This window comes from Lissotriton vulgaris, chromosome 5 (assembly GCF_964263255.1).
Source record: "Lissotriton vulgaris chromosome 5, aLisVul1.2, whole genome shotgun sequence".
Classification (NCBI taxonomy): domain Eukaryota; kingdom Metazoa; phylum Chordata; class Amphibia; order Caudata; family Salamandridae; genus Lissotriton; species Lissotriton vulgaris.
Window position 1 is genome coordinate 388,606,818 of NC_141693.1, and position 13,032 is coordinate 388,619,849.

Genomic DNA, 13,032 nt, shown 5'->3' on the forward strand with positions numbered 1-13,032 from the left:
GATTTGTCGTTGTTGTTTATTGCATCTGTACGCATACTTTCAACAAAAATTAAATCTGTTAAATGTGAAATAGAAGGGGCAATGTTCTGCATTCCCTCTCAAAAATGGTATTTGCCTAGATAAAAACTATGGGTCAGATGTACTAACATCAGGAATAGTGATTTTCAAATAGCGCTTTTCTCTGAATCACAATTAGGAAATCGATATTCCAAATGTATGAACCTTTTAATATACATTTAGTGATTGCTAGTGGGTTGCAAACCAACATACCTCGTAAATAGTAATGAGATAGTTCATAATTTCCAACCCACTAGGAATCACCACCATCACAGGATAGTGGCCTGCTTGCATCAGTGGACCACCATGTCTGCAATTGGTGTTTTACAAAGATTTTTTTTTTGCAGCCCATTTAACTTGAAGGAATTGGGACTGCATTTAAAAAGAAAACTTTCTATGTTTGTATTGTTTGTTTAAGAAGATGTAGTGGACAAATGAACCACTTTTTCCTTGTGCACATATTTTATTTGTTACATTCACAAAACGATAGAAGCATTTGCGAACTGGGAAGCAATTGCAAACTGCTTACCAAATGCAAAACATGTATTTCCTTATGACGAAAGTCACTAGCTCTGTTTTTTTTGTGATGCCAATATTTACAGATTCGATACATTTTGAGACTCATAATAGCGAGCCATAAGTGGGTAATTAGTATTATGAAATTGGTATGTAATAAGGAGTCACAAATTGTGATTATTTGTAATATGAACAATTAGCTCATACAATTGCCACCAACTCAGATCAAGTGTAACCATGTGCAAACTAAAAAAACAGGCCCGAATGTAATAGCGGCTTCAACAGTGGCGACGTTCTTATAGGTGATGGAAAGATGAATGCCCCCACTTGACGGATCACCCTGTAACTTTCCATGAGCAGCAAGAATCACCGAGCACTTTTGGGGGCAAAATGTTTTGAGGACTCGTCAAAAGGCGCCAAAGTCATAGGCAAGTCAAAAAAAACTTTTCCTATGGAAACATGGAAATCTTACCTTGAGAGTTTTCAGGAATGTCGGATGTGTTAATGGTATTGAAGTCAACAACTGCTTGTGGCTCCAGAGTAGTTTGCACCATTTCTTTGATGGCAGTTGGTAGAGGGACAGCGGTGGGACCTTCTCGAGTAGCTCTGGCCTTGCTGAGCAGGTTTGCAATCTTCTCTTTTGTCCTTGATCTTAGATCAGGCACTGTTAGAGATGATTTTCCAAAGAGTTTGTCGTTGTTACCCCTCACGACGCGTTTCGGTCAATATTTCCAGCTCTTTTCTCAAAATGTAATTTTATGTTTGCAGGTACCAGCCTACTTCTCTGTGTCCTTTTGTGTCATTTAAATAAATAACAAAAATCTGTGGATATTCTATGGATACTGTCCACAATCTCCAGCATTATCACTCCACTATTTCCTGTTGAACACCACTTCTTGGTGGTGATGTCATCAGGCAATGCCAAAATCAGCATTTGCTAATTGCATTCTTATTCGCAAATTAGGAAATCAATGCGATTTCTTAAATAGATCGCAGATAAAAAATAACAATTCATTATTTTACATGCTACTACTGACGTACACTCCGAATACCCGTTGCTTTAATGCAATTCAAAATTTCTCTGTTAGGAAATCGCTAATCTGATGTTCTTTATATTTGGCTCCAGTCCAATGTGCTGCAGGTAAAAGCCTTGAAAGCAAACAAAGAGGAAAGCATGAGGCCTAGCGAGTTTGCTTTGATATCTTAACATCCTGCGTTGTCAAAGGAAACAATAATTAGACTGTAAATCAAACTTTGTTGATGTTGTAGTGGAATATTTAAATGTGCAAATTTTTTGACAATATGTATTTCCTTTGAAAAAATAGAGAAAAACATAGTTTTATTATATTTAGCAGAAGACAAATATAAACATATTCCCCCACATGCATCAAGCACTTTTTCATTCGCAAACGGTGCGATTCCTAAAAATCGGCCGTTTGCGAATGCAAAAGTGCTTTTTGGGATGCATGAAGCAATTTTAGAAATTGCAACATTGTTGCGAGTTCTAAAATTGCGGGTGCTTTTAAGAAGTCGCAGATGTGCGACTTCTTAAAAGCAATGCATCATCACTTTTGACAAGTGAAAATTCGCACTTAGGGTTCCAAATTTACCGAGTGGTTGAACCACTCGGTAAATTTGGAAAAAGTGTTTAAAATGCTTTAAATGGTTTTTTTTCAACATTCATGTTACGGACACACATGTCCTTAGGACATGTGTGTGTGCAACATGATGCGAAAAATACATTTCAGGGGTGCATGGGGGGGTCCTTTGGACCCCCCCCTGCACCCATGAAATTTTCTAAGTGCCACTCGCAATTTGCATTGACTCCTATGGGCCTTTTGGCCCATAGGAATCAATGGAAATTGCGAAAATTAACTTAAGAATTCGGTATTTCTTTGGGATTCGGTAAAAAATGCGATTTTTACCGAATCACAAAGAAATACCGAAAAAAATGATGCATAGCATTTTGCATTTCCTAAATAGCGATTCCTTAATTTTCGCTATTTGAGAAATGCAAAATCCTAGATTGATGCATGTGGGGGATTGAGTTTCAATGAATTGGTTTCTAGAAATTCCTATTTTTATAACTAGCAGGTAAGGGTGACAGTGTGTTGGCTAACGAAGGTATGTGGTCCCCCTACTGGTTATTGTTTGCACTGCTAGGAAGCTATATCCGCTGTTTTGCTAATTAAGTAATATTTACTGTTTTGACAAAGGCGGACTGATGCAATGCAGATCGTGCTAATACTTCATACATTTGTAAGGGCCTTAGAATGCCCTCCCCTAGAAGATCACCGTCAAGGCAGACAGCACTTAGGTTTATAGGGGAAAATGTTTTATGCATGCAAAGGACAGCCACGCACAATTCCTGGAAACAATTTATATATAGAAAGCTTATTAAAACGAAGCAAGACACCAGATGCAGAATTCTTACAGTTCTCATTGGGCAAGGTAAAGAGGTCATGGTCCAAAATCCACTTTCAGACATTGGAAAAGTCCTTGAACTGGCAATGCTCGAGGAAGGCCACAAAGAAAATTGCTAGGGTTAGAGGAATTGTGTGCTAATTGAGGATTGTATTTTAGGAGTTAAGTCATATAAATATGCAGGATGAAAAGCGAATTAGCAAAGTTATGTGGCACATATTGTGGCTGCATTATATTACAATTTTGTAATTTACTCGCACTAATGATGCGTGGGCAAAACCTGATTTTGATTAAATGCATCTTCAGATCAAATAAGGCATATAAAACGTTTTTTTTAGGCAGGCATATTTCTTCTTATTGGCATGAAAGGAGAATGTCCTGAAGAATCAATTTTTGAGAAAATTAACGCTACTACCACAAAAGCCCAAGGTGCAAGATATTTTATTGTTTTCGTTTTTTTTAACACTACCTCATGCCTCATTCCAAGAACTAACTAAAACATCACTTTGACCTTTGCTTTTGCATATATATATATATATACAATTCTATTTTTATATAACAAATTCACATATGTAATGCTTTTATGACTATGTCGAATAAAGCTTGTTTGACTGACTGACGTGTGTGTGTGTATATGTGTGTATATATATCTACATATCTATATCTATTTATATAATATATATATATATATATATATATATATATATATATATATATATATATATATATATATATATATATATATATATATATATATATATAGATATATATATATATAGATATATATATATATAGATATATATATATACACTCCAAGGTTACAGGGACATTATACTTAGGTTCAGGTTTCATTCATAAAAAAACATAGAAATTCTGCAGTTCTTTTACCTGAGCTAACCATATCGAACACTGCTGCAATGCACATCTTATGGCCTCACATATTCACATCACTCATGACATGGTCAGTGACATCAAAGATGACATCAGTGATGACATCCGACATAACATCACGGATGACATACTCTATACATACTCTATAGAACCACTCACACCCCCATGCAACATCTCATACACCCATTCACATAGCAACATAACAACTCAGCTGCTCATTCACAAACCCATACAAATACTCATGCACCTGCTCACTCATTCATAGAGCCACTCACACACCCACTCATTTGTACAGACACTCAAACAACCAGTCACTCACCCATACAGATACTCACACACCCACTCACCTACTGATAGAGATTCTAACACATGTATAAAGTCACCTAAACAGTCATTAAGACAACTACATAGTCTCCCATAGAGCTTCTCTCACACTCAATTACTTACCCATACACCAACTTACACACCCATTCATGCACCCATACACTACTAATTTACCCACTCACTCACCTATGTACCCACTTACACACCTGCTCACTCACCCAAACAGGTACTCATGCACCATATACAACTATTGACACACCGCTCACTCACCCATGCAGCCACTCACACAGCCACTCACTTACTCATACAACCACTGACAAGCCACTTGTTCATCCATACAAAAACTCATACAAACACTCACCTAATTATACAGTCTCTCACATACAGCCTTACTCATCCATACACCACTTACACACCCACTCACTCACCCATACAGACACTCACACACCCACGTATTCACCCATACAGCTACTCACACATCCACCTGTTCACCCATACAGCCACACACACACCAACTCACTAACAGAGCTACACAGATACACAGACACTCACATAATTTGTTTTAAAATAGAATCACACGTTAGTAGTACACCAAGTAAACTAATGTAACTTGTGATACCGTAGTATTTATGTTTAACACTAGAAACATTTAGAGAAAACACACAATCACTAGGTGATTTCATGAGTGATGTCACCTGTGATGTAATTTGAGATGTCATCATGATGTCATCAGTGATGTCATTTGAGATGTCATCTTGATGTCATCAGTGGGGTCATCTGAGATGTCATGAGTGATATCGCTGACCACGTCATGAGTGATGTAATATGTGCAGTTATAAATAGTGCATTGCAGTGGCATACGTTATAGTTAGTTCAGGTAATTATAACTGCTGAATTTCTTTGGCTTTAAATGAGTGAAGTCTGAGCCGAAATATAACATCCCTATAACTTTAGTTTTTTTCATTTTATATATATATATATTACCTACTGGCTATCGCCAGTAGGTATATATAGTTAGAATTTTTTCTCTATGGGACTTTTGAAAATTCTATGTCTAATAACTTTGGCGTTTGTGGACGGAATCGGCTGAAATTTTCAGGAAAATGGCACATTTTGATTCTGAGCAGCCCCTGAAAATTTGGGGGGGTTTCGTCAAGGGGGGGCCGAGAAAAAAGGGGGGTCCCAAAACGCGTTTTTCCCATTCATTTTTCCATAGGGCGGTTGGACTCACTTTTAGCTCGAACGGCTGAATGGATTTGCACGAAACTTGGCAAAATTGTAGGGACTGTTAGCCCGATGTGCCTTTGCTAGGTCTCAATATATGTGCTCCAGTAGTTTTTGAGAAATTAACGTTCAAACCAAGATATATATCTGTAACAGCGCTCTGGGCAGCGATCCGGTCCGCTTACTTTTCGCTTATCGGAACTTTGCGCGCAGAAAGCTGATTGGCTCTCCGGTGTCTGTCAACATTCTAAACAGTCCGGAGCGGACGCCATCTTGTCTCTCGGTAGGATCGAGAGAGAAGAAGAGGTGGAAAACGAAAGGGGAATTTAATGAAAGGGGGCAAGGTATCCCCCTCTTGACCCCCTAGGAATGTTGTTGGGGTTATTAAAGGGTCCCGTGGGGAAAATAAAAAAAAAATGATTTTTCACGGTAGAAGCGCGGCCGCGAACTGGTAGCGAAACGGGAATTCGCCATTTTGAGCTTCGTTAATTAAATTACTAGTTATAAGTGGGTGCGGGAGACGTATCCTAATCCCCTATGTTTCCTGAGGGTGGCTGAGGAGGCTGATATATGTTGATACATCTCTTCCAGCGGCTGTGCGTGAGCTTTTTTTTTTTTTTTGCTGCGTGACAGTCCGGAGCGGCCGCCATCTTGTCTCTCGGTAGGATCGAGAGAGAAGAAAAGGTGAAAAACTAAGGGGGAATTTAATGAAAGGGGGCAAGGTATCCCCCTCTTCACCCCCTAGGAATGTTGTTGGGGTTATTAAAGGGTCCCGTGGGGAAAATAAAAAAAAAAAAGATTTTTCACGGTAGAAGCGCTTCACGGGCCGCGAACTGGGCCGCAAACTGGTAGCGAAACGGGAATTCGCCATTTGCTTCACGGGCCGCGAACTGGGCCGCAAACTGGTAGCGAAACGGGAATTCGCCATTTTGTGCTTCGTTAATTAAATTACTAGGTATAAGGGGGTGCGGGAGAGGTATCCTAATCCCGTATGTTTCCTGAGGGTGGCTGAGGAGGCTGATATATGTTGATACATCTCTTCCAGCGGCTGCGCCATCTTGCCTTTTTTTCGAATGCCACAATTTTGTCGTGCACGGCAGCCATTTTAGATGCCAGGCTGGTCCCAGGATATCACCTAACCCTGCGGATGTAGTTTATGGCCCCAGCTGTAGAGAATTCAGACATGCCAATCCTCCTGATTCAGGCGTGTGACTACTGATTTCAGTGCTAGTCTCCCGCCTCCCGATTTCTGCAAGCAAAAACCCGGGGGCATATTACGAACAACTAGCGATAATTTTTGTCTCTAACTTGTTTAGAGACAAAAATTATCGCCGCACATCGGCGATTTTTATCGCAGATAAACCTTGCTATTATCGCAGAAAAGTCAGCGATATTCATGTATTATCGACCTAATGCTCTTAGCCATGTTATCCACCTCCCATTGGATAACATGGCTAAGAACTGCTCAGGGCAGGTGTTAGATTTTGGAGATATTCGCGCTTAGCGCGAATATCTCCAAAAGTTGGTAATAGAAGGTAGCGATGTTAGGAACTGTTTCCAGTCGCTAACATCTTGGCACGCCACTTTGCATGTCATTAGTGATAAGTATCACTGACATGCAAAGCGGGGCCCAAGATGGTCGCTATCTCCTTTTAGCTGTCACTAACTGGTGTTAGCGACAGCTTGATAATAGGGAAATAATTTTATCTCCGCTTTCATGGTTTTTAAAGCCAAAAAAGCGGAGATAAACCCCCTTGATAATATGCCCCACGATTCCTTGGGGGTTTCAGCTGACAGGGCTTGGTATTGTGTTACATGGTAATTTTTCCATGAAACGTCAGAGGGTCGATGCAGGGGTTCTAGAAGAGGTGATAAACCATTTAAGCCTCATGAACAAGCGCATGGTCTTTTAAAGATTTGTGAAGTACTCGGGGCGGCGGTGTGTGTGTGCCCTCTTTCAGGAGCGGGCGGGGGGGCACTGCCAGCAACTTGCCAGGTCAGGTAGTGTTCAACACGTGCATCACCCTTTCTCTGCCTGCTATTGCGCTCCATGCTTCGGAAAGGTAAGAAAAAGAACGTGCATTTGAGTTTGAAATGTCCGATCCTGCAGCAGCACACTTCCAAAGCCCACACATGACAATAACCCGATTCAAGGCCCCATTCACCCGTTTTAAAAAAAATAGATAACACTCCAACAAAGTAAGGTTATAAAACTTTATTAACTACTAACTTTAACAAACGGAACAAAAACTAAAAACATTTAAACATTTCTCAACACAAAAAGCAACAATGGTTAGAAGCGGTCTTTTGTGCGAATAGTCCCAAGGCAGCACAACGTGCAGAATTCTGGACGGCACCCAGGTGATGTCGCCTGGGTGCCGCACTGGTTTAGGGATCCTACAATGCTGCTCCGAAAATTGGCGTGGGGCGTCCCGGGTGGGGCGGGGGGAGGCCTTGTCAGTAGCGGTCTGTTGTGCGAATAGTCCCAAGGCAGCACAACGTGCAGAGTTCTGGACGGCACCCAGGTGATGTCGCCTGGGTGCCGCACTGGTTTAGGGATCCTACAATGCAGCACAGAAAAACAGCGTGGGGCGTCCCGGGTGGTGCGGGGGGAGGCCTCGTCAGTAGCGGTCTGTGTCCAGTGTCACATGGCTGACACAACATGTACGACAGGCACCCAGGTGATGTCCAGTAAACTGCCGCACTGGTTTTGGTATCCTACAATGCTGCTCCGAAAATTGGCGTGCGGCGGCTCGGGGGGGGGGCGTGGGGGAGCCGGCGTGAACGGGCCTCCCCAGGTGGCGGCCATCTAGCTGAGTTGCGCTCGCTCTTGCGGCAACAGCGTCTCGCTCACCATGTTGTTGAGTTGCTCCCACTCTTGCAGTGCAGCGATAGGCGGCTGCCACATGGCTCTTAAAATGGCGGACAGCTCCTCGGTTTTAGGCCTGGTCCACGGAAATGGCCCTGGGACACTTTGGAACTCGGACGCTTGCCTGCTAGGGCTTGGGCTCCATTCTCGAAAAGCGTCCGCTCAGCCGTGAAGATTGTATAAAAGTCTTGGGGGCCCCCGACTCCCGCAGGCTTCCGGTGGGGAGCGGCTGCCATGATTGCTCGCGGAATGACCACGACGAAGCCACGAGATGGTGGTGCTCTCATGCTGACGCCAGCTTCAGTCTGAATGATCCAGAAACAAGGTGGGGCTTTCATCGTTTGGGAAAAAAAAATGTTCTAAACCAATGAAAAGTGTTATTTTTAGGTCATATGACCAAGCCTTCCATCTTTAGGAAACCAAAAGTAAAATGAACCAATGAAAAGTTTTATAAACAAGTCACATGACCTGTTATGCGACATAGGGCTACAAAAAGCGTAGAAAATCCGTTGGCACGTGAGGCGGCGTCAGTAGCGGACCGATGTGCGAATAGGCCGAAGGCAGCACAACGGGCCGAGATCCGGATGGTACCGAGGTGGTGTCCAGCAAATTGCCGCACTGGTGTGGCCATCCTACAATGCTGCGCCGAAAGACGGCGTGTCCAGCTGAGTTGCGGTCACTGTTGCGGTACAGTGACTCGAACGCGCCGAGATCCGGATGGTACCGAGGTGGTGTCCAGCAAATTGCCGCACTGGTGTGGCCATCCTACAATGCTGCGCCGAAAGACGGCGTGTCCAGCTGAGTTGCGGTCACTGTTGCGGTACAGTGACTCGAACGCGCCGAGATCCGGATGGTACCGAGGTGGTGTCCAGCAAATTGCCGCACTGGTGTGGCCATCCTACAATGCTGCGCCGAAAGACGGCGTGTCCAGCTGAATTGCGGTCACTGTTGCGGTACAGTGACTCGAACGCCCCGAGATCCGGATGGCACCGAGGTGGTGTCCAGCAAATTGCCGCACTGGTGTGGCCATCCTACAATGCTGCGCCGAAAGACGGCGTGTTCAGCTGAGTTCCGGTCACTCTTCCGGCACAGTGACTCGAACGCGCTGAGATCCGGATGGCACTGAGGTGGTGTCCAGCAAGTGGCTGCACTGGTGTGGCCATCCTACAATGCTGCGCCGAAAGTCGGCGTGGGGTGCCCCGTTGGCTTATGAGGTGATGTCAGTAGTGGACTGATGTGTGAATAGGTCGGAACCAGCAAAAGGCGCCAAGATCCGAATGGCAAGTCCTGGATGTTGAGTGCCTCAGTTGAGAGTTCTGAGCAGTGCTTGTAGGACTGTCTGAAGCTTATTTGCACCTGCTGCAGCTTCACTAGGTCCGGCGGAATTTTTTGCCTTTTCCTTTCTGCTTCTTTTCCTACAATGCGTTTCATCTGAAGACACGACCAGGTCCCTGAATGTGTGCAGGGGGACGCTATTGATTGAATGAAAATGGCGGCTTGACACAAAGCTGACTCAAGAGTTACTGTTGGTGCTATACTGACAAAAATTGGTTTTCAGTTTGTACATTCTTCAGGTTTTTTTTTTCCATCCAAGTCTGATTGAGAGTTTGTAGAAAAATGGCTTCAGATTTTCCACATACTACTCTTCAACATTCTTCCTAAATGTAACAATGTGAAACTCACTAGGAGAACGGCTGTTTCTGTTTCCTTTCAAAATGCTGCCACCAATATTTTCTGAATGGAAGACACCATCTTGTAGCATAAAGGGCCGAAAGGGGTTCTGGTCTGGCCGATGGTTGGTGGAGACATTTTGACTATATCTTGGACCTGCCCGGCCTCGCCCAAAATGGCGCCGGTATAAATGGGACTCGTAACTCTTTGCCCGCAAATGTATATCTAGAAAATGTTATTGTAAGTGGCCCTGTCGTATTTTAATTACAAAATGTACGTCCACCGATTCCGCAACTGTTAGACACCTTTGTTCTTGTCACCTAATGGCCCGCTCGTTACGTTCTTCTACAGTGTAAATGTCTCCTCATCATATACGATTTCAGTTTGCTCCGTGGCCGGCCCACGTGGTTATAGGCCCGTATTTGTATACTGACATTTTCACAATAAAGGTTTTTAAAACAAAACACGGTAGTAGTATTTTCATTTGTAAAGTTTTTACTTTTAGTGACTGTTTTCGAATCAGTAAAAGGCAAGTGAAATAAAGCAGTCCAATTACATGACGGATAAAAGGTATAATATGTAGGAACGCAGTAAAGATAAATGGTCAAGGGCAGTTGTGTTTTTCATGTCTGCAACATAAAGTGATCGATAAGAATCTGATAATCAGGCGTATCGGCGACTAAGACAGCAGGCCGAATCTCTTTTACTCAACGGCTCCGTCATGGAAGGAAGAAACGCCCTTTTTCTCGAAAAAGGAATATATTTTACTTGCAAGACAGTTGTAAATTTTCCGGGAAAGTACATTAGCCTGGAATATTATAACATATGTTTGAAAAAAAAATATTGTTCGAAAATAATAAAAAGCGTAATTTTTAGGTCATATGACCAAGCTTTTCATCATTAAATTAACAAAAGTAAAATGAACCAATGAAAAGTTTTATTAACAAGTCACATGACCTGTTATGCTTACGTTACGCGCTGCGCGCCGCGCCTCGGATCACTTCCGGGTGCGCTAACGCGGCGTGTCATAAAACGCATTACGCGACAACGTAGGTCAAGAATATAGTCTAAATGTCTCCACCAACCAGCGTTCAGAACACAACCCCTTTCAGCAGTCCAAAAAGTTCTGTTAAATGACAACAGAGGGGACAGGCAACAAGAACCATCAGTCAAAGAGGGGAGGGCAAGTTCTTCTCTTCCGGGTCATGTTGGGGCGCTACCGGAACTGATCGAATTGGTAGTCTACAGTGTTTCTGGATGTTTCAGACTAAAGCTGGCGTCAGCATGAGACCACTACCATCTCGTAGCTCCGTCGTGGCCATTCCACGAGCAATCATGGCAGCCGCTCCCCACCAGAAGCCTGCGGGAGTCGGAGGCCCCCAAGACTTTTGTAGAATCTTCACGGCTGAGGGGACGCTTTTCGAGAATGGGACCCAAGCCCTAGCAGACAAGCGTCCGAGTTCCAAGGTGTCCCAGGGCCATTTTAGTGGACCAGGCCCAAAACCGAAGAGCCGGCCGCCATTTTGAGAGTCCTGTGGCAGCCGCCTATCGCTGCACCGCAAGAGCGGGCGCATCTCAACTACATGGTGAGCGAGACGCTGTAGTCGCAAGAGCGGGCGGTAAACAGCTGAATGGCGGAAGAGGCACAGTGTAGCAAAAGCGGGCGGAATGGCAACTAAAACGATAAAGGGGCGCCCCACTACAGCTTGTCTTCAGGTCAAACGGATTGTGGGACAAGGTCCAGAATTGAAGAGTCATCAAAAGGCAAAAAGTTCCGCCGGACCCCGGGAGCCGGCCGCCTATGTCGGGGGCGATCTCAGGCTACACCAGTGCTATAAGACTTGGGGAGGGTGTCGGAGCCAAGCGTCTTCTCCGAGTCCATGGCCATCACACCGCCCCTCAGGGGCCTCCGTCAAGCTGTTTAGGAAGGTAACATATCACATTGTTTTCTAATGCAGTCAGGTCCACAAACGACACTCACTTACTTTGAGAATAGTGAAGCTGCAGTAGGTGGAAATAAGCTTCAGACAGTGTTACAAGCACTGCTCAGAACTCTTAACTATGGCACCCAACATCCAGAACTTATGCTATTTGAGAATGGTAGTAACATCGAAGCATCTCAGGGACCAAAACCATTAACGTACTTTCACGTATGAAAATCTTACTTGGGGAGGGGGCAGGAGCGAAGCGCCCCCTCCCAGTCAGCGCCACCACACCGTATGTTGAAAATCTGAAGCCATCGTTCTACAAAGTCAACCAAACTTGCATTGAAAAATCTAGAAAAATGTACAAACTGAAAACCAGTTTTGGTCTGCATAGCATCAGTAACAACGCTTGAGTCAGCTTTGTGTCAAGCCGCCATTTTGATTCAACAAAGCACAGGCATTGAAAAAGGCTGAAATTCAGAACTCTAAACTATGGCACCCAACATCCAGGAGCTTGCTATCTGGATCTTGGAGCCTTGTGCTGTTTTCGATCTATTCACACATCGGTTCACTACTGACATCATCTTATAAACCAACGTTATGTAAATAGTTTTTTAATAAAATGTTTTACCCTGTTTCTTTGCTGGTGTGTTGTCTATATTTTTAATATTTGCATAGGGTTTGTCGTTATTTTGTGCGGGATGGGTGATGGAGCCGAGCTGTCTTGCAGTCCTCATGGTGTGGAGCTCAGTTCATCTCACTATTTTCGTATTTCTCAAGAAGGGTTGTTCCTAATATTTCTATTTTAGCGAGGTCAAAAAGAGATCCAATTAGTGGCCTACTGATTTTGCTCGATTACTTTTATTTTTTTACACGATTTTTCACTATCTGCAAAGACTAAACAGAGTATTGCGACTTTGTGCTTGTTTGTAAATAGAGAATGATCCAAAGAGAACCAATTCTAAAACAGTAAATGCTTGGACAACAATCAATCAAATGGAGAGACAAGGAGGCACGACGGATTACAACGGGGGTAAAGGCCTGCGTTAACTACCCTTCAGTATCTGCAAAGAGAGAGTACTACTAAGGCAAAAGAGGGGAGGGGGGGGGGGGGTTGCAGCGTTCAAAGCA